Raw genomic sequence first — 19,773 nt, 5'->3', positions numbered from 1 at the left:
CCAGCAGCCAGGCTGCAAAGTAGAAGAGGAGTAAGTGAGAAGTTTGTCTCCGCCTACGGCCACACCACCCTGAACACGTCTGATCTCGGAAGCTAAGCAGGGTCGGGCCTGGTTAGTACTTGGATGGGAGACCGCCTGGGAATACCAGGTGCTGTAGGCTTTTGCTTTTCCTCACTTCCACCAGCAGGGGTCACTCTCCTCTATGCCATTTTTACATTCACTTTTTACACTGCACACTTGCTTCTTTTACATTCGCTTTCTCTCTTGCACTCTTTAGGCCTTGCAAAATCCTAGTATTCTCAGTCTTACCGCTATCACTCTTAGCAGCCGCAGCGGGCGTGGTGGCCACCAGCGTTGTGGCTTTTTACTTTTAATAATAGCAGGCTTCATTTCCATAGTATCTGGGCCTCCCGCCGGGCTGGAAGCCATAGCTAGTAACCTGCAGACCAATTTACAGGGCAACACAGGCTGAACATCTTTGCAGACAACGCGCCCTAAGAAAAGAGAAGCTGACTGAAAAGCAGCTTCGCTTCCAGGCACGGGCAACCATCTCAACTTCTTCCTTAGCCGACTCCTGGACAATGGGCTCTGGTCCAGCTTGCTCTTTCTTTCACCCCCAGGATGGTTTCTTAGCCCTGCGCAGACCTTGCGCCCAGCCCTTTTGAAAGAGGGCGGCTGCGGCCTGTGACTGGTTGCTGAACAACACCTGTGGGTATAAGGGCCGCCCCCAGCTCTTGCACTGCTCCTGTTGGAGTATGAAGTTCCCTTAAGAGAAGGCAAAAAGTGAAGAAAAAGGTCTAGCGTGAAGTAGTGCAAAGGGCTGCCAGCAGCCAGGCTGCAAAGTAGAAGAGGAGTAAGTGAGAAGCCTGTCTCTGCCTACGGCCACACCACCCTGAACACGCCCGATCTCGTCTGATCTCGGAAGCTAAGCAGGGTCGCGCCTGGTTAGTACTTGGATGGGAGACCGCCTGGGAATACCAGGTGCTGTAGGCTTTTGCTTTTCCTCACTTCCACCAGCAGGGGTCACTCTCCTCTATGCCATTTTTACATTCACTTTTTACACTGCACACTTGCTTCTTTTACATTCACTTTCTCTCTTGCACTCTTTAGGCCTTGCAAAATCCTAGTATTCTCAGTCTTACCGCTATCACTCTTAGCAGCCGCAGCGGGCGTGGTGGCCACCAGCGTTGTGGCTTTTTACTTTTAATAATAGCAGGCTTCATTTCCATAGTATCTGGGCCTCCCGCCGGGCTGGAAGCCATAGCTAGTAACCTGCAGACCAATTTACAGGGCAACACAGGCTGAACATCTTTGCAGACAACGTGCCCTAAGAAAAGAGAAGCTGACTGAAAAGCAGCTTCGCTTCCAGGCACGGGCAACCATCTCAACTTCTTCCTTAGCCGACTCCTGGACAATGGGCTCTGGTCCAGCTTGCTCTTTCTTTCACCCCCGGGATGGTTTCTTAGCCCTGCGCAGACCTTGCGCCCAGCCCTTTTGAAAGAGGGCGGCTGCGGCCTGTGACTGGTTGCTGAACAACACCTGTGGGTATAAGGGCCGCCCCCAGCTCTTGCACTGCTCCTGTTGGAGTATGAAGTTCCCTTAAGAGAAGGCAAAAAGTGAAGAAAAAGGTCTAGCGTGAAGTAGTGCAAAGAGCTGCCAGCAGCCAGGCTGCAAAGTAGAAGAGGAGTAAGTGAGAAGTTTGTCTCCGCCTACGGCCACACCACCCTGAACACGTCTGATCTCGGAAGCTAAGCAGGGTCGGGCCTGGTTAGTACTTGGATGGGAGACCGCCTGGGAATACCAGGTGCTGTAGGCTTTTGCTTTTCCTCACTTCCACCAGCAGGGGTCACTCTCCTCTATGCCATTTTTACATTCACTTTTTACACTGCACACTTGCTTCTTTTACATTCGCTTTCTCTCTTGCACTCTTTAGGCCTTGCAAAATCCTAGTATTCTCAGTCTTACCGCTATCACTCTTAGCAGCCGCAGCGGGCGTGGTGGCCACCAGCGTTGTGGCTTTTTACTTTTAATAATAGCAGGCTTCATTTCCATAGTATCTGGGCCTCCCGCCGGGCTGGAAGCCATAGCTAGTAACCTGCAGACCAATTTACAGGGCAACACAGGCTGAACATCTTTGCAGACAACGCGCCCTAATAAAAGAGAAGCTGACTGAAAAGCAGCTTCGCTTCCAGGAACGGGCAACCATCTCAACTTCTTCCTTAGCCGACTCCTGGACAATGGGCTCTGGTCCAGCTTGCTCTTTCTTTCACCCCCGGGATGGTTTCTTAGCCCTGCGCAGACCTTGCGCCCAGCCCTTTTGAAAGAGGGCGGCTGCGGCCTGTGACTGGTTGCTGAACAACACCTGTGGGTATAAGGGCCGCCCCCAGCTCTTGCACTGCTCCTGTTGGAGTATGAAGTTCCCTAAAGAGAAGGCAAAAAGTGAAGAAAAAGGTCTAGCGTGAAGTAGTGCAAAGAGCTGCCAGCAGCCAGGCTGCAAAGTAGAAGAGGAGTAAGTGAGAAGCCTGTCTCTACCTACGGCCACACCACCCTGAACACGCCCGATCTCGTCTGATCTCGGAAGCTAAGCAGGGTCGGGCCTGGTTAGTACTTGGATGGGAGACCGCCTGGGAATACCAGGTGCTGTAGGCTTTTGCTTTTCCTCACTTCCACCAGCAGGGGTCACTCTCCTCTATGCCATTTTTACATTCACTTTTTACACTGCACACTTGCTTCTTTTACATTCACTTTCTCTCTTGCACTCTTTAGGCCTTGCAAAATCCTAGTATTCTCAGTCTTACCGCTATCACTCTTAGCAGCCGCAGCGGGCGTGGTGGCCACCAGCGTTGTGGCTTTTTTCTTTTAATAATAGCAGGCTTCATTTCCATAGTATCTGGGCCTCCCGCCGGGCTGGAAGCCATAGCTAGTAACCTGCAGACCAATTTACAGGGCAACACAGGCTGAACATCTTTGCAGACAACGCGCCCTAATAAAAGAGAAGCTGACTGAAAAGCAGCTTCGCTTCCAGGCACGGGCAACCATCTCAACTTCTTCCTTAGCCGACTCCTGGACAATGGGCTCTGGTCCAGCTTGCTCTTTCTTTCACCCCCAGGATGGTTTCTTAGCCCTGCGCAGACCTTGCGCCCAGCCCTTTTGAAAGAGGGCGGCTGCGGCCTGTGACTGGTTGCTGAACAACACCTGTGGGTATAAGGGCCGCCCCCCAGCTCTTGCACTGCTCCTGTTGGAGTATGAAGTTCCCTTAAGAGAAGGCAAAAAGTGAAGAAGAAGGTCTAGCGTGAAGTAGTGCAAAGAGCTGCCAGCAGCCAGGCTGCAAAGTAGAAGAGGAGTAAGTGAGAAGCCTGTCTCTGCCTACGGCCACACCACCCTGAACTCGTCTGATCTCGGAAGCTAAGCAGGGTCGGGCCTGGTTAGTACTTGGATGGGAGACCGCCTGGGAATACCAGGTGCTGTAGGCTTTTGCTTTTCCTCACTTCCACCAGCAGGGGTCACTCTCCTCTATGCCATTTTTACATTCACTTTTTACACTGCACACTTGCTTCTTTTACATTCGCTTTCTCTCTTGCACTCTTTAGGCCTTGCAAAATCCTAGTATTCTCAGTCTTACCGCTATCACTCTTAGCAGCCGCAGCGGGCGTGGTGGCCACCAGCGTTGTGGCTTTTTACTTTTAATAATAGCAGGCTTCATTTCCATAGTATCTGGGCCTCCCGCCGGGCTGGAAGCCATAGCTAGTAACCTGCAGACCAATTTACAGGGCAACACAGGCTGAACATCTTTGCAGACAACGTGCCCTAAGAAAAGAGAAGCTGACTGAAAAGCAGCTTCGCTTCCAGGCACGGGCAACCATCTCAACTTCTTCCTTAGCCGACTCCTGGACAATGGGCTCTGGTCCAGCTTGCTCTTTCTTTCACCCCCGGGATGGTTTCTTAGCCCTGCGCAGACCTTGCGCCCAGCCCTTTTGAAAGAGGGCGGCTGCGGCCTGTGACTGGTTGCTGAACAACACCTGTGGTTATAAGGGCCGCCCCCAGCTCTTGCACTGCTCCTGTTGGAGTATGAAGTTCCCTTAAGAGAAGGCAAAAAGTGAAGAAAAAGGTCTAGCGTGAAGTAGTGCAAAGGGCTGCCAGCAGCCAGGCTGCAAAGTAGAAGAGGAGTAAGTGAGAAGCCTGTCTCTGCCTACGGCCACACCACCCTGAACACGCCCGATCTCGTCTGATCTCGGAAGCTAAGCAGGGTCGGGCCTGGTTAGTACTTGGATGGGAGACCGCCTGGGAATACCAGGTGCTGTAGGCTTTTGCATTTCCTCACTTCCACCAGCAGGGGTCACTCTCCTCTATGCCATTTTTACATTCACTTTTTACACTGCACACTTGCTTCTTTTACATTTGCTTTCTCTCTTGCACTCTTTAGGCCTTGCAAAATCCTAGTATTCTCAGTCTTACCGCTATCACTCTTAGCAGCCGCAGCGGGCGTGGTGGCCACCAGCGTTGTGGCTTTTTACTTTTAATAATAGCAGGCTTCATTTCCATAGTATCTGGGCCTCCCGCCGGGCTGGAAGCCATAGCTAGTAACCTGCAGACCAATTTACAGGGCAACACAGGCTGAACATCTTTGCAGACAACGCGCCCTAATAAAAGAGAAGCTGACTGAAAAGCAGCTTCGCTTCCAGGAACGGGCAACCATCTCAACTTCTTCCTTAGCCGACTCCTGGACAATGGGCTCTGGTCCAGCTTGCTCTTTCTTTCACCCCCGGGATGGTTTCTTAGCCCTGCGCAGACCTTGCGCCCAGCCCTTTTGAAAGAGGGCGGCTGCGGCCTGTGACTGGTTGCTGAACAACACCTGTGGGTATAAGGGCCGCCCCCAGCTCTTGCACTGCTCCTGTTGGAGTATGAAGTTCCCTTAAGAGAAGGCAAAAAGTGAAGAAAAAGGTCTAGCGTGAAGTAGTGCAAAGAGCTGCCAGCAGCCAGGCTGCGAAGTAGAAGAGGAGTAAGTGAGAAGCTTGTCTCTGCCTACGGCCACACCACCCTGAACACGCCCGATCTCGTCTGATCTCGGAAGCTAAGCAGTGTCGGGCCTGGTTAGTACTTGGATGGGAGACCGCCTGGGAATACCAGGTGCTGTAGGCTTTTGCTTTTCCTCACTTCCACCAGCAGGGGTCACTCTCCTCTATGCCATTTTTACATTCACTTTTTACACTGCACACTTGCTTCTTTTACATTCGCTTTCTCTCTTGCACTCTTTAGGCCTTGCAAAATCCTAGTATTCTCAGTCTTACCGCTATCACTCTTAGCAGCCGCAGCGGGCGTGGTGGCCACCAGCGTTGTGGCTTTTTACTTTTAATAATAGCAGGCTTCATTTCCATAGTATCTGGGCCTCCCGCCGGGCTGGAAGCCATAGCTAGTAACCTGCAGACCAATTTACAGGGCAACACAGGCTGAACATCTTTGCAGACAACGCGCCCTAAGAAAAGAGAAGCTGACTGAAAAGCAGCTTCGCTTCCAGGCACGGGCAACCATCTCAACTTCTTCCTTAGCCGACTCCTGGACAATGGGCTCTGGTCCAGCTTGCTCTTTCTTTCACCCCCGGGATGGTTTCTTAGCCCTGCGCAGACCTTGCGCCCAGCCCTTTTGAAAGAGGGCGGCTGCGGCCTGTGACTGGTTGCTGAACAACACCTGTGGGTATAAGGGCCGCCCCCAGCTCTTGCACTGCTCCTGTTGGAGTATGAAGTTCCCTTAAGAGAAGGCAAAAAGTGAAGAAAAAGGTCTAGCGTGAAGTAGTGCAAAGGGCTGCCAGCAGCCAGGCTGCAAAGTAGAAGAGGAGTAAGTGAGAAGCCTGTCTCTGCCTACGGCCACACCACCCTGAACACGCCCGATCTCGTCTGATCTCGGAAGCTAAGCAGGGTCGGGCCTGGTTAGTACTTGGATGGGAGACCGCCTGGGAATACCAGGTGCTGTAGGCTTTTGCTTTTCCTCACTTCCACCAGCAGGGGTCACTCTCCTCTATGCCATTTTTACATTCACTTTTTACACTGCACACTTGCTTCTTTTACATTCACTTTCTCTCTTGCACTCTTTAGGCCTTGCAAAATCCTAGTATTCTCAGTCTTACCGCTATCACTCTTAGCAGCCGCAGCGGGCGTGGTGGCCACCAGCGTTGTGGTTTTTTTCTTTTAATAATAGCAGGCTTCATTTCCATAGTATCTGGGCCTCCCGCCGGGCTGGAAGCCATAGCTAGTAACCTGCAGACCAATTTACAGGGCAACACAGGCTGAACATCTTTGCAGACAACGCGCCCTAAGAAAAGAGAAGCTGACTGAAAAGCAGCTTCGCTTCCAGGCACGGGCAACCATCTCAACTTCTTCCTTAGCCGACTACTGGACAATGGGCTCTGGTCCAGCTTGCTCTTTCTTTCACCCCCGGGATGGTTTCTTAGCCCTGCGCAGACCTTGCGCCCAGCCCTTTTGAAAGAGGGCGGCTGCGGCCTGTGACTGGTTGCTGAACAACACCTGTGGGTATAAGGGCCGCCCCCAGCTCTTGCACTGCTCCTGTTGGAGTATGAAGTTCCCTTAAGAGAAGGCAAAAAGTGAAGAAAAAGGTCTAGCGTGAAGTAGTGCAAAGGGCTGCCAGCAGCCAGGCTGCAAAGTAGAAGAGGAGTAAGTGAGAAGCCTGTCTCTGCCTACGGCCACACCACCCTGAACACGCCTGATCTCGGAAGCTAAGCAGGGTCGGGCCTGGTTAGTACTTGGATGTGAGACCGCCTGGGAATACCAGGTGCTGTAGGCTTTTGCTTTTCCTCACTTCCACCAGCAGGGGTCACTCTCCTCTATGCCATTTTTACATTCACTTTTTACACTGCACACTTGCTTCTTTTACATTCGCTTTCTCTCTTGCACTCTTTAGGCCTTGCAAAATCCTAGTATTCTCAGTCTTACCGCTATCACTCTTAGCAGCCGCAGCGGGCGTGGTGGCCACCAGCGTTGTGGCTTTTTACTTTTAATAATAGCAGGCTTCATTTCCATAGTATCTGGGCCTCCCGCCGGGCTGGAAGCCATAGCTAGTAACCTGCAGACCAATTTACAGGGCAACACAGGCTGAACATCTTTGCAGACAACGTGCCCTAAGAAAAGAGAAGCTGACTGAAAAGCAGCTTCGCTTCCAGGCACGGGCAACCATCTCAACTTCTTCCTTAGCCGACTCCTGGACAATGGGCTCTGGTCCAGCTTGCTCTTTCTTTCACCCCCGGGATGGTTTCTTAGCCCTGCGCAGACCTTGCGCCCAGCCCTTTTGAAAGAGGGCGGCTGCGGCCTGTGACTGGTTGCTGAACAACACCTGTGGGTATAAGGGCCGCCCCCAGCTCTTGCACTGCTCCTGTTGGAGTATGAAGTTCCCTTAAGAGAAGGCAAAAAGTGAAGAAAAAGGTCTAGCGTGAAGTAGTGCAAAGAGCTGCCAGCAGCCAGGCTGCAAAGTAGAAGAGGAGTAAGTGAGAAGTTTGTCTCCGCCTACGGCCACACCACCCTGAACACGTCTGATCTCGGAAGCTAAGCAGGGTCGGGCCTGGTTAGTACTTGGATGGGAGACCGCCTGGGAATACCAGGTGCTGTAGGCTTTTGCTTTTCCTCACTTCCACCAGCAGGGGTCACTCTCCTCTATGCCATTTTTACATTCACTTTTTACACTGCACACTTGCTTCTTTTACATTCGCTTTCTCTCTTGCACTCTTTAGGCCTTGCAAAATCCTAGTATTCTCAGTCTTACCGCTATCACTCTTAGCAGCCGCAGCGGGTGTGGTGGCCACCAGCGTTGTGGCTTTTTACTTTTAATAATAGCAGGCTTCATTTCCATAGTATCTGGGCCTCCCGCCGGGCTGGAAGCCATAGCTAGTAACCTGCAGACCAATTTACAGGGCAACACAGGCTGAACATCCTTGCAGACAACGCGCCCTAATAAAAGAGAAGCTGACTGAAAAGCAGCTTCGCTTCCAGGAACGGGCAACCATCTCAACTTCTTCCTTAGCCGACTCCTGGACAATGGGCTCTGGTCCAGCTTGCTCTTTCTTTCACCCCCGGGATGGTTTCTTAGCCCTGCGCAGACCTTGCGCCCAGCCCTTTTGAAAGAGGGCGGCTGCGGCCTGTGACTGGTTGCTGAACAACACCTGTGGGTATAAGGGCCGCCCCCAGCTCTTGCACTGCTCCTGTTGGAGTATGAAGTTCCCTAAAGAGAAGGCAAAAAGTGAAGAAAAAGGTCTAGCGTGAAGTAGTGCAAAGAGCTGCCAGCAGCCAGGCTGCAAAGTAGAAGAGGAGTAAGTGAGAAGCCTGTCTCTGCCTACGGCCACACCACCCTGAACACGCCTGATCTCGGAAGCTAAGCAGGGTCGGGCCTGGTTAGTACTTGGATGGGAGACCGCCTGGGAATACCAGGTGCTGTAGGCTTTTGCTTTTCCTCACTTCCACCAGCAGGGGTCACTCTCCTCTATGCCATTTTTACATTCACTTTTTACACTGCACACTTGCTTCTTTTACATTCGCTTTCTCTCTTGCACTCTTTAGGCCTTGCAAAATCCTAGTATTCTCAGTCTTACCGCTATCACTCTTAGCAGCCGCAGCGGGCGTGGTGGCCACCAGCGTTGTGGCTTTTTACTTTTAATAATAGCAGGCTTCATTTCCATAGTATCTGGGCCTCCCGCCGGGCTGGAAGCCATAGCTAGTAACCTGCAGACCAATTTACAGGGCAACACAGGCTGAACATCTTTGCAGACAACGCGCCCTAAGAAAAGAGAAGCTGACTGAAAAGCAGCTTCGCTTCCAGGCACGGGCAACCATCTCAACTTCTTCCTTAGCCGACTCCTGGACAATGGGCTCTGGTCCAGCTTGCTCTTTCTTTCACCCCCGGGATGGTTTCTTAGCCCTGCGCAGACCTTGCGCCCAGCCCTTTTGAAAGAGGGCGGCTGCGGCCTGTGACTGGTTGCTGAACAACACCTGTGGGTATAAGGGCCGCCCCCAGCTCTTGCACTGCTCCTGTTGGAGTATGAAGTTCCCTTAAGAGAAGGCAAAAAGTGAAGAAAAAGGTCTAGCGTGAAGTAGTGCAAAGGGCTGCCAGCAGCCAGGCTGCAAAGTAGAAGAGGAGTAAGTGAGAAGCCTGTCTCTGCCTACGGCCACACCACCCTGAACACGCCCGATCTCGTCTGATCTCGGAAGCTAAGCAGGGTCGGGCCTGGTTAGTACTTGGATGGGAGACCGCCTGGGAATACCAGGTGCTGTAGGCTTTTGCTTTTCCTCACTTCCACCAGCAGGGGTCACTCTCCTCTATGCCATTTTTACATTCACTTTTTACACTGCACACTTGCTTCTTTTACATTCACTTTCTCTCTTGCACTCTTTAGGCCTTGCAAAATCCTAGTATTCTCAGTCTTACCGCTATCACTCTTAGCAGCCGCAGCGGGCGTGGTGGCCACCAGCGTTGTGGTTTTTTTCTTTTAATAATAGCAGGCTTCATTTCCATAGTATCTGGGCCTCCCGCCGGGCTGGAAGCCATAGCTAGTAACCTGCAGACCAATTTACAGGGCAACACAGGCTGAACATCTTTGCAGACAACGCGCCCTAAGAAAAGAGAAGCTGACTGAAAAGCAGCTTCGCTTCCAGGCACGGGCAACCATCTCAACTTCTTCCTTAGCCGACTACTGGACAATGGGCTCTGGTCCAGCTTGCTCTTTCTTTCACCCCCGGGATGGTTTCTTAGCCCTGCGCAGACCTTGCGCCCAGCCCTTTTGAAAGAGGGCGGCTGCGGCCTGTGACTGGTTGCTGAACAACACCTGTGGGTATAAGGGCCGCCCCCAGCTCTTGCACTGCTCCTGTTGGAGTATGAAGTTCCCTTAAGAGAAGGCAAAAAGTGAAGAAAAAGGTCTAGCGTGAAGTAGTGCAAAGGGCTGCCAGCAGCCAGGCTGCAAAGTAGAAGAGGAGTAAGTGAGAAGCCTGTCTCTGCCTACGGCCACACCACCCTGAACACGCCTGATCTCGGAAGCTAAGCAGGGTCGGGCCTGGTTAGTACTTGGATGTGAGACCGCCTGGGAATACCAGGTGCTGTAGGCTTTTGCTTTTCCTCACTTCCACCAGCAGGGGTCACTCTCCTCTATGCCATTTTTACATTCACTTTTTACACTGCACACTTGCTTCTTTTACATTCGCTTTCTCTCTTGCACTCTTTAGGCCTTGCAAAATCCTAGTATTCTCAGTCTTACCGCTATCACTCTTAGCAGCCGCAGCGGGCGTGGTGGCCACCAGCGTTGTGGCTTTTTACTTTTAATAATAGCAGGCTTCATTTCCATAGTATCTGGGCCTCCCGCCGGGCTGGAAGCCATAGCTAGTAACCTGCAGACCAATTTACAGGGCAACACAGGCTGAACATCTTTGCAGACAACGTGCCCTAAGAAAAGAGAAGCTGACTGAAAAGCAGCTTCGCTTCCAGGCACGGGCAACCATCTCAACTTCTTCCTTAGCCGACTCCTGGACAATGGGCTCTGGTCCAGCTTGCTCTTTCTTTCACCCCCGGGATGGTTTCTTAGCCCTGCGCAGACCTTGCGCCCAGCCCTTTTGAAAGAGGGCGGCTGCGGCCTGTGACTGGTTGCTGAACAACACCTGTGGGTATAAGGGCCGCCCCCAGCTCTTGCACTGCTCCTGTTGGAGTATGAAGTTCCCTTAAGAGAAGGCAAAAAGTGAAGAAAAAGGTCTAGCGTGAAGTAGTGCAAAGAGCTGCCAGCAGCCAGGCTGCAAAGTAGAAGAGGAGTAAGTGAGAAGTTTGTCTCCGCCTACGGCCACACCACCCTGAACACGTCTGATCTCGGAAGCTAAGCAGGGTCGGGCCTGGTTAGTACTTGGATGGGAGACCGCCTGGGAATACCAGGTGCTGTAGGCTTTTGCTTTTCCTCACTTCCACCAGCAGGGGTCACTCTCCTCTATGCCATTTTTACATTCACTTTTTACACTGCACACTTGCTTCTTTTACATTCGCTTTCTCTCTTGCACTCTTTAGGCCTTGCAAAATCCTAGTATTCTCAGTCTTACCGCTATCACTCTTAGCAGCCGCAGCGGGTGTGGTGGCCACCAGCGTTGTGGCTTTTTACTTTTAATAATAGCAGGCTTCATTTCCATAGTATCTGGGCCTCCCGCCGGGCTGGAAGCCATAGCTAGTAACCTGCAGACCAATTTACAGGGCAACACAGGCTGAACATCCTTGCAGACAACGCGCCCTAATAAAAGAGAAGCTGACTGAAAAGCAGCTTCGCTTCCAGGAACGGGCAACCATCTCAACTTCTTCCTTAGCCGACTCCTGGACAATGGGCTCTGGTCCAGCTTGCTCTTTCTTTCACCCCCGGGATGGTTTCTTAGCCCTGCGCAGACCTTGCGCCCAGCCCTTTTGAAAGAGGGCGGCTGCGGCCTGTGACTGGTTGCTGAACAACACCTGTGGGTATAAGGGCCGCCCCCAGCTCTTGCACTGCTCCTGTTGGAGTATGAAGTTCCCTAAAGAGAAGGCAAAAAGTGAAGAAAAAGGTCTAGCGTGAAGTAGTGCAAAGAGCTGCCAGCAGCCAGGCTGCAAAGTAGAAGAGGAGTAAGTGAGAAGCCTGTCTCTGCCTACGGCCACACCACCCTGAACACGCCTGATCTCGGAAGCTAAGCAGGGTCGGGCCTGGTTAGTACTTGGATGAGAGACCGCCTGGGAATACCAGGTGCTGTAGGCTTTTGCTTTTCCTCACTTCCACCAGCAGGGGTCACTCTCCTCTATGCCATTTTTACATTCACTTTTTACACTGCACACTTGCTTCTTTTACATTCGCTTTCTCTCTTGCACTCTTTAGGCCTTGCAAAATCCTAGTATTCTCAGTCTTACCGCTATCACTCTTAGCAGCCGCAGCGGGCGTGGTGGCCACCAGCGTTGTGGCTTTTTACTTTTAATAATAGCAGGCTTCATTTCCATAGTATCTGGGCCTCCCGCCGGGCTGGAAGCCATAGCTAGTAACCTGCAGACCAATTTACAGGGCAACACAGGCTGAACATCTTTGCAGACAACGCGCCCTAAGAAAAGAGAAGCTGACTGAAAAGCAGCTTCGCTTCCAGGCACGGGCAACCATCTCAACTTCTTCCTTAGCCGACTCCTGGACAATGGGCTCTGGTCCAGCTTGCTCTTTCTTTCACCCCCGGGATGGTTTCTTAGCCCTGCGCAGACCTTGCGCCCAGCCCTTTTGAAAGAGGGCGGCTGCGGCCTGTGACTGGTTGCTGAACAACACCTGTGGGTATAAGGGCCGCCCCCAGCTCTTGCACTGCTCCTGTTGGAGTATGAAGTTCCCTTAAGAGAAGGCAAAAAGTGAAGAAAAAGGTCTAGCGTGAAGTAGTGCAAAGGGCTGCCAGCAGCCAGGCTGCAAAGTAGAAGAGGAGTAAGTGAGAAGCCTGTCTCTGCCTACGGCCACACCACCCTGAACACGCCCGATCTCGTCTGATCTCGGAAGCTAAGCAGGGTCGGGCCTGGTTAGTACTTGGATGGGAGACCGCCTGGGAATACCAGGTGCTGTAGGCTTTTGCTTTTCCTCACTTCCACCAGCAGGGGTCACTCTCCTCTATGCCATTTTTACATTCACTTTTTACACTGCACACTTGCTTCTTTTACATTCACTTTCTCTCTTGCACTCTTTAGGCCTTGCAAAATCCTAGTATTCTCAGTCTTACCGCTATCACTCTTAGCAGCCGCAGCGGGCGTGGTGGCCACCAGCGTTGTGGTTTTTTTCTTTTAATAATAGCAGGCTTCATTTCCATAGTATCTGGGCCTCCCGCCGGGCTGGAAGCCATAGCTAGTAACCTGCAGACCAATTTACAGGGCAACACAGGCTGAACATCTTTGCAGACAACGCGCCCTAAGAAAAGAGAAGCTGACTGAAAAGCAGCTTCGCTTCCAGGCACGGGCAACCATCTCAACTTCTTCCTTAGCCGACTACTGGACAATGGGCTCTGGTCCAGCTTGCTCTTTCTTTCACCCCCGGGATGGTTTCTTAGCCCTGCGCAGACCTTGCGCCCAGCCCTTTTGAAAGAGGGCGGCTGCGGCCTGTGACTGGTTGCTGAACAACACCTGTGGGTATAAGGGCCGCCCCCAGCTCTTGCACTGCTCCTGTTGGAGTATGAAGTTCCCTTAAGAGAAGGCAAAAAGTGAAGAAAAAGGTCTAGCGTGAAGTAGTGCAAAGGGCTGCCAGCAGCCAGGCTGCAAAGTAGAAGAGGAGTAAGTGAGAAGCCTGTCTCTGCCTACGGCCACACCACCCTGAACACGCCTGATCTCGGAAGCTAAGCAGGGTCGGGCCTGGTTAGTACTTGGATGTGAGACCGCCTGGGAATACCAGGTGCTGTAGGCTTTTGCTTTTCCTCACTTCCACCAGCAGGGGTCACTCTCCTCTATGCCATTTTTACATTCACTTTTTACACTGCACACTTGCTTCTTTTACATTCGCTTTCTCTCTTGCACTCTTTAGGCCTTGCAAAATCCTAGTATTCTCAGTCTTACCGCTATCACTCTTAGCAGCCGCAGCGGGCGTGGTGGCCACCAGCGTTGTGGCTTTTTACTTTTAATAATAGCAGGCTTCATTTCCATAGTATCTGGGCCTCCCGCCGGGCTGGAAGCCATAGCTAGTAACCTGCAGACCAATTTACAGGGCAACACAGGCTGAACATCTTTGCAGACAACGTGCCCTAAGAAAAGAGAAGCTGACTGAAAAGCAGCTTCGCTTCCAGGCACGGGCAACCATCTCAACTTCTTCCTTAGCCGACTCCTGGACAATGGGCTCTGGTCCAGCTTGCTCTTTCTTTCACCCCCGGGATGGTTTCTTAGCCCTGCGCAGACCTTGCGCCCAGCCCTTTTGAAAGAGGGCGGCTGCGGCCTGTGACTGGTTGCTGAACAACACCTGTGGGTATAAGGGCCGCCCCCAGCTCTTGCACTGCTCCTGTTGGAGTATGAAGTTCCCTTAAGAGAAGGCAAAAAGTGAAGAAAAAGGTCTAGCGTGAAGTAGTGCAAAGAGCTGCCAGCAGCCAGGCTGCAAAGTAGAAGAGGAGTAAGTGAGAAGTTTGTCTCCGCCTACGGCCACACCACCCTGAACACGTCTGATCTCGGAAGCTAAGCAGGGTCGGGCCTGGTTAGTACTTGGATGGGAGACCGCCTGGGAATACCAGGTGCTGTAGGCTTTTGCTTTTCCTCACTTCCACCAGCAGGGGTCACTCTCCTCTATGCCATTTTTACATTCACTTTTTACACTGCACACTTGCTTCTTTTACATTCGCTTTCTCTCTTGCACTCTTTAGGCCTTGCAAAATCCTAGTATTCTCAGTCTTACCGCTATCACTCTTAGCAGCCGCAGCGGGTGTGGTGGCCACCAGCGTTGTGGCTTTTTACTTTTAATAATAGCAGGCTTCATTTCCATAGTATCTGGGCCTCCCGCCGGGCTGGAAGCCATAGCTAGTAACCTGCAGACCAATTTACAGGGCAACACAGGCTGAACATCCTTGCAGACAACGCGCCCTAATAAAAGAGAAGCTGACTGAAAAGCAGCTTCGCTTCCAGGAACGGGCAACCATCTCAACTTCTTCCTTAGCCGACTCCTGGACAATGGGCTCTGGTCCAGCTTGCTCTTTCTTTCACCCCCGGGATGGTTTCTTAGCCCTGCGCAGACCTTGCGCCCAGCCCTTTTGAAAGAGGGCGGCTGCGGCCTGTGACTGGTTGCTGAACAACACCTGTGGGTATAAGGGCCGCCCCCAGCTCTTGCACTGCTCCTGTTGGAGTATGAAGTTCCCTAAAGAGAAGGCAAAAAGTGAAGAAAAAGGTCTAGCGTGAAGTAGTGCAAAGAGCTGCCAGCAGCCAGGCTGCAAAGTAGAAGAGGAGTAAGTGAGAAGCCTGTCTCTGCCTACGGCCACACCACCCTGAACACGCCTGATCTCGGAAGCTAAGCAGGGTCGGGCCTGGTTAGTACTTGGATGGGAGACCGCCTGGGAATACCAGGTGCTGTAGGCTTTTGCTTTTCCTCACTTCCACCAGCAGGGGTCACTCTCCTCTATGCCATTTTTACATTCACTTTTTACACTGCACACTTGCTTCTTTTACATTCACTTTCTCTCTTGCACTCTTTAGGCCTTGCAAAATCCTAGTATTCTCAGTCTTACCGCTATCACTCTTAGCAGCCGCAGCGGGCGTGGTGGCCACCAGCGTTGTGGCTTTTTTCTTTTAATAATAGCAGGCTTCATTTCCATAGTATCTGGGCCTCCCGCCGGGCTGGAAGCCATAGCTAGTAACCTGCAGACCAATTTACAGGGCAACACAGGCTGAACATCTTTGCAGACAACGCGCCCTAATAAAAGAGAAGCTGACTGAAAAGCAGCTTCGCTTCCAGGCACGGGCAACCATCTCAACTTCTTCCTTAGCCGACTACTGGACAATGGGCTCTGGTCCAGCTTGCTCTTTCTTTCACCCCCGGGATGGTTTCTTAGCCCTGCGCAGACCTTGCGCCCAGCCCTTTTGAAAGAGGGCGGCTGCGGCCTGTGACTGGTTGCTGAACAACACCTGTGGGTATAAGGGCCGCCCCCAGCTCTTGCACTGCTCCTGTTGGAGTATGAAGTTCCCTTAAGAGAAGGCAAAAAGTGAAGAAAAAGGTCTAGCGTGAAGTAGTGCAAAGAGCTGCCAGCAGCCAGGCTGCAAAGTAGAAGAGGAGTAAGTGAGAAGTCTGTCTCTGCCTACGGCCACACCACCCTGAACACGCCTGATCTCGGAAGCTAAGCAGGGTCGGGCCTGGTTAGTACTTGGATGGGAGACCGCCTGGGAATACCAGGTGCTGTAGGCTTTTGCTTTTCCTCACTTCCACCAGCAGGGGTCACTCTCCTCTATGCCATTTTTACATTCACTTTTTACACTGCACACTTGCTTCTTTTACATTCGCTTTCTCTCTTGCACTCTTTAGGCCTTGCAAAATCCTAGTATTCTCAGTCTTACCGCTATCACTCTTAGCAGCCGCAGCGGGCGTGGTGGCCACCAGCGTTGTGGCTTTTTACTTTTAATAATAGCAGGCTTCATTTCCATAGTATCTGGGCCTCCCGCCGGGCTGGAAGCCATAGCTAGTAACCTGCAGACCAATTTACAGGGCAACACAGGCTGAACATCTTTGCAGACAACGTGCCCTAAGAAAAGAGAAGCTGACTGAAAAGCAGCTTCGCTTCCAGGCACGGGCAACCATCTCAACTTCTTCCTTAGCCGACTCCTGGACAATGGGCTCTGGTCCAGCTTGCTCTTTCTTTCACCCCCGGGATGGTTTCTTAGCCCTGCGCAGACCTTGCGCCCAGCCCTTTTGAAAGAGGGCGGCTGCGGCCTGTGACTGGTTGCTGAACAACACCTGTGGGTATAAGGGCCGCCCCCAGCTCTTGCACTGCTCCTGTTGGAGTATGAAGTTCCCTTAAGAGAAGGCAAAAAGTGAAGAAAAAGGTCTAGCGTGAAGTAGTGCAAAGGGCTGCCAGCAGCCAGGCTGCAAAGTAGAAGAGGAGTAAGTGAGAAGCCTGTCTCTGCCTACGGCCACACCACCCTGAACACGCCCGATCTCGTCTGATCTCGGAAGCTAAGCAGGGTCGGGCCTGGTTAGTACTTGGATGGGAGACCGCCTGGGAATACCAGGTGCTGTAGGCTTTTGCTTTTCCTCACTTCCACCAGCAGGGGTCACTCTCCTCTATGCCATTTTTACATTCACTTTTTACACTGCACACTTGCTTCTTTTACATTCGCTTTCTCTCTTGCACTCTTTAGGCCTTGCAAAATCCTAGTATTCTCAGTCTTACCGCTATCACTCTTAGCAGCCGCAGCGGGCGTGGTGGCCACCAGCGTTGTGGCTTTTTACTTTTAATAATAGCAGGCTTCATTTCCATAGTATCTGGGCCTCCCGCCGGGCTGGAAGCCATAGCTAGTAACCTGCAGACCAATTTACAGGGCAACACAGACTGAACATCTTTGCAGACAACGCGCCCTAATAAAAGAGAAGCTGACTGAAAAGCAGCTTCGCTTCCAGGCACGGGCAACCATCTCAACTTCTTCCTTAGCCGACTCCTGGACAATGGGCTCTGGTCCAGCTTGCTCTTTCTTTCACCCCCGGGATGGTTTCTTAGCCCTGCGCAGACCTTGCGCCCAGCCCTTTTGAAAGAGGGCGGCTGCGGCCTGTGACTGGTTGCTGAACAACACCTGTGGGTATAAGGGCCGCCCCCAGCTCTTGCACTGCTCCTGTTGGAGTATGAAGTTCCCTTAAGAGAAGGCAAAAAGTGAAGAAAAAGGTCTAGCGTGAAGTAGTGCAAAGGGCTGCCAGCAGCCAGGCTGCAAAGTAGAAGAGGAGTAAGTGAGAAGCCTGTCTCTGCCTACGGCCACACCACCCTGAACACGCCTGATCTCGGAAGCTAAGCAGGGTCGGGCCTGGTTAGTACTTGGATGGGAGACCGCCTGGGAATACCAGGTGCTGTAGGCTTTTGCTTTTCCTCACTTCCACCAGCAGGGGTCACTCTCCTCTATGCCATTTTTACATTCACTTTTTACACTGCACACTTGCTTCTTTTACATTCGCTTTCTCTCTTGCACTCTTTAGGCCTTGCAAAATCCTAGTATTCTCAGTCTTACCGCTATCACTCTTAGCAGCCGCAGCGGGCGTGGTGGCCACCAGCGTTGTGGCTTTTTACTTTTAATAATAGCAGGCTTCATTTCCATAGTATCTGGGCCTCCCGCCAGGCTGGAAGCCATAGCTAGTAACCTGCAGACCAATTTACAGGGCAACACAGGCTGAACATCTTTGCAGACAACGCGCCCTAATAAAAGAGAAGCTGACTGAAAAGCAGCTTCGCTTCCAGGCACGGGCAACCATCTCAACTTCTTCCTTAGCCGACTCCTGGACAATGGGCTCTGGTCCAGCTTGCTCTTTCTTTCACCCCCGGGATGGTTTCTTAGCCCTGCGCAGACCTTGCGCCCAGCCCTTTTGAAAGAGGGCGGCTGCGGCCTGTGACTGGTTGCTGAACAACACCTGTGGGTATAAGGGCCGCCCCCAGCTCTTGCACTGCTCCTGTTGGAGTATGAAGTTCCCTTAAGAGAAGGCAAAAAGTGAAGAAAAAGGTCTAGCGTGAAGTAGTGCAAAGGGCTGCCAGCAGCCAGGCTGCAAAGTAGAAGAGGAGTAAGTGAGAAGCCTGTCTCTGCCTACGGCCACACCACCCTGAACACGCCCGATCTCGTCTGATCTCGGAAGCTAAGCAGGGTCGGGCCTGGTTAGTACTTGGATGGGAGACCGCCTGGGAATACCAGGTGCTGTAGGCTTTTGCTTTTCCTCACTTCCACCAGCAGGGGTCACTCTCCTCTATGCCATTTTTACATTCACTTTTTACACTGCACACTTGCTTCTTTTACATTCGCTTTCTCTCTTGCACTCTTTAGGCCTTGCAAAATCCTAGTATTCTCAGTCTTACCGCTATCACTCTTAGCAGCCGCAGCGGGTGTGGTGGCCACCAGCGTTGTGGCTTTTTACTTTTAATAATAGCAGGCTTCATTTCCATAGTATCTGGGCCTCCCGCCGGGCTGGAAGCCATAGCTAGTAACCTGCAGACCAATTTACAGGGCAACACAGGCTGAACATCCTTGCAGACAACGCGCCCTAATAAAAGAGAAGCTGACTGAAAAGCAGCTTCGCTTCCAGGAACGGGCAACCATCTCAACTTCTTCCTTAGCCGACTCCTGGACAATGGGCTCTGGTCCAGCTTGCTCTTTCTTTCACCCCCGGGATGGTTTCTTAGCCCTGCGCAGACCTTGCGCCCAGCCCTTTTGAAAGAGGGCGGCTGCGGCCTGTGACTGGTTGCTGAACAACACCTGTGGGTATAAGGGCCGCCCCCAGCTCTTGCACTGCTCCTGTTGGAGTATGAAGTTCCCTAAAGAGAAGGCAAAAAGTGAAGAAAAAGGTCTAGCGTGAAGTAGTGCAAAGAGCTGCCAGCAGCCAGGCTGCAAAGTAGAAGAGGAGTAAGTGAGAAGCCTGTCTCTGCCTACGGCCACACCACCCTGAACACGCCTGATCTCGGAAGCTAAGCAGGGTCGGGCCTGGTTAGTACTTGGATGGGAGACCGCCTGGGAATACCAGGTGCTGTAGGCTTTTGCTTTTCCTCACTTCCACCAGCAGGGGTCACTCTCCTCTATGCCATTTTTACATTCACTTTTTACACTGCACACTTGCTTCTTTTACATTCACTTTCTCTCTTGCACTCTTTAGGCCTTGCAAAATCCTAGTATTCTCAGTCTTACCGCTATCACTCTTAGCAGCCGCAGCGGGCGTGGTGGCCACCAGCGTTGTGGCTTTTTTCTTTTAATAATAGCAGGCTTCATTTCCATAGTATCTGGGCCTCCCGCCGGGCTGGAAGCCATAGCTAGTAACCTGCAGACCAATTTACAGGGCAACACAGGCTGAACATCTTTGCAGACAACGCGCCCTAATAAAAGAGAAGCTGACTGAAAAGCAGCTTCGCTTCCAGGCACGGGCAACCATCTCAACTTCTTCCTTAGCCGACTACTGGACAATGGGCTCTGGTCCAGCTTGCTCTTTCTTTCACCCCCGGGATGGTTTCTTAGCCCTGCGCAGACCTTGCGCCCAGCCCTTTTGAAAGAGGGCGGCTGCGGCCTGTGACTGGTTGCTGAACAACACCTGTGGGTATAAGGGCCGCCCCCAGCTCTTGCACTGCTCCTGTTGGA

The 19,773-nt window shown here is 52.1% G+C and overlaps 9 non-coding genes and 15 pseudogenes across 9 annotated transcripts; all 24 read left to right on the top strand.

The window, feature by feature from the left end:
- Nucleotides 1-51: 51 nt before the first annotated feature.
- Nucleotides 52-160, top strand: LOC142189493 (5S ribosomal RNA; annotated as a pseudogene).
- A 714-nt stretch (nucleotides 161-874) lies between these two features.
- On the top strand, nucleotides 875-993 carry LOC142189350 (5S ribosomal RNA). The gene has a single exon (XR_012713527.1). It is a non-coding gene; the product is annotated as a 5S ribosomal RNA (ribosomal RNA).
- Nucleotides 994-1,707: 714 nt separating this feature from the next.
- On the top strand, nucleotides 1,708-1,816 carry LOC142189492 (5S ribosomal RNA; annotated as a pseudogene).
- A 714-nt stretch (nucleotides 1,817-2,530) lies between these two features.
- Nucleotides 2,531-2,649, top strand: LOC142189247 (5S ribosomal RNA). The gene has a single exon (XR_012713431.1). It is a non-coding gene; the product is annotated as a 5S ribosomal RNA (ribosomal RNA).
- Nucleotides 2,650-3,364: 715 nt separating this feature from the next.
- Nucleotides 3,365-3,473, top strand: LOC142189508 (5S ribosomal RNA; annotated as a pseudogene).
- Nucleotides 3,474-4,187: 714 nt separating this feature from the next.
- On the top strand, nucleotides 4,188-4,306 carry LOC142189192 (5S ribosomal RNA). Its single transcript, XR_012713380.1, has one exon. It is a non-coding gene; the product is annotated as a 5S ribosomal RNA (ribosomal RNA).
- Nucleotides 4,307-5,020: 714 nt separating this feature from the next.
- LOC142189297 (5S ribosomal RNA) lies at nucleotides 5,021-5,139 on the top strand. The gene has a single exon (XR_012713478.1). It is a non-coding gene; the product is annotated as a 5S ribosomal RNA (ribosomal RNA).
- Nucleotides 5,140-5,853: 714 nt separating this feature from the next.
- On the top strand, nucleotides 5,854-5,972 carry LOC142189191 (5S ribosomal RNA). The gene has a single exon (XR_012713379.1). It is a non-coding gene; the product is annotated as a 5S ribosomal RNA (ribosomal RNA).
- A 714-nt stretch (nucleotides 5,973-6,686) lies between these two features.
- LOC142189523 (5S ribosomal RNA) lies at nucleotides 6,687-6,795 on the top strand (annotated as a pseudogene).
- A 714-nt stretch (nucleotides 6,796-7,509) lies between these two features.
- Nucleotides 7,510-7,618, top strand: LOC142189491 (5S ribosomal RNA; annotated as a pseudogene).
- A 714-nt stretch (nucleotides 7,619-8,332) lies between these two features.
- On the top strand, nucleotides 8,333-8,441 carry LOC142189450 (5S ribosomal RNA; annotated as a pseudogene).
- Nucleotides 8,442-9,155: 714 nt separating this feature from the next.
- On the top strand, nucleotides 9,156-9,274 carry LOC142189189 (5S ribosomal RNA). The gene has a single exon (XR_012713377.1). It is a non-coding gene; the product is annotated as a 5S ribosomal RNA (ribosomal RNA).
- Nucleotides 9,275-9,988: 714 nt separating this feature from the next.
- LOC142189522 (5S ribosomal RNA) lies at nucleotides 9,989-10,097 on the top strand (annotated as a pseudogene).
- A 714-nt stretch (nucleotides 10,098-10,811) lies between these two features.
- On the top strand, nucleotides 10,812-10,920 carry LOC142189490 (5S ribosomal RNA; annotated as a pseudogene).
- Nucleotides 10,921-11,634: 714 nt separating this feature from the next.
- LOC142189503 (5S ribosomal RNA) lies at nucleotides 11,635-11,743 on the top strand (annotated as a pseudogene).
- Nucleotides 11,744-12,457: 714 nt separating this feature from the next.
- On the top strand, nucleotides 12,458-12,576 carry LOC142189188 (5S ribosomal RNA). Its single transcript, XR_012713376.1, has one exon. It is a non-coding gene; the product is annotated as a 5S ribosomal RNA (ribosomal RNA).
- A 714-nt stretch (nucleotides 12,577-13,290) lies between these two features.
- On the top strand, nucleotides 13,291-13,399 carry LOC142189520 (5S ribosomal RNA; annotated as a pseudogene).
- A 714-nt stretch (nucleotides 13,400-14,113) lies between these two features.
- On the top strand, nucleotides 14,114-14,222 carry LOC142189489 (5S ribosomal RNA; annotated as a pseudogene).
- A 714-nt stretch (nucleotides 14,223-14,936) lies between these two features.
- Nucleotides 14,937-15,045, top strand: LOC142189448 (5S ribosomal RNA; annotated as a pseudogene).
- A 714-nt stretch (nucleotides 15,046-15,759) lies between these two features.
- On the top strand, nucleotides 15,760-15,868 carry LOC142189447 (5S ribosomal RNA; annotated as a pseudogene).
- Nucleotides 15,869-16,582: 714 nt separating this feature from the next.
- On the top strand, nucleotides 16,583-16,701 carry LOC142189187 (5S ribosomal RNA). Its single transcript, XR_012713375.1, has one exon. It is a non-coding gene; the product is annotated as a 5S ribosomal RNA (ribosomal RNA).
- A 714-nt stretch (nucleotides 16,702-17,415) lies between these two features.
- On the top strand, nucleotides 17,416-17,524 carry LOC142189446 (5S ribosomal RNA; annotated as a pseudogene).
- A 714-nt stretch (nucleotides 17,525-18,238) lies between these two features.
- LOC142189186 (5S ribosomal RNA) lies at nucleotides 18,239-18,357 on the top strand. The gene has a single exon (XR_012713374.1). It is a non-coding gene; the product is annotated as a 5S ribosomal RNA (ribosomal RNA).
- A 714-nt stretch (nucleotides 18,358-19,071) lies between these two features.
- Nucleotides 19,072-19,180, top strand: LOC142189445 (5S ribosomal RNA; annotated as a pseudogene).
- Nucleotides 19,181-19,773: the final 593 nt, after the last annotated feature.

Source organism: Leptodactylus fuscus, unplaced genomic scaffold (genome assembly GCF_031893055.1).
Source record: "Leptodactylus fuscus isolate aLepFus1 unplaced genomic scaffold, aLepFus1.hap2 HAP2_SCAFFOLD_99, whole genome shotgun sequence".
Lineage (NCBI taxonomy): Eukaryota > Metazoa > Chordata > Amphibia > Anura > Leptodactylidae > Leptodactylus > Leptodactylus fuscus.
This window is presented reverse-complemented; position numbering and strand designations above follow the sequence as displayed.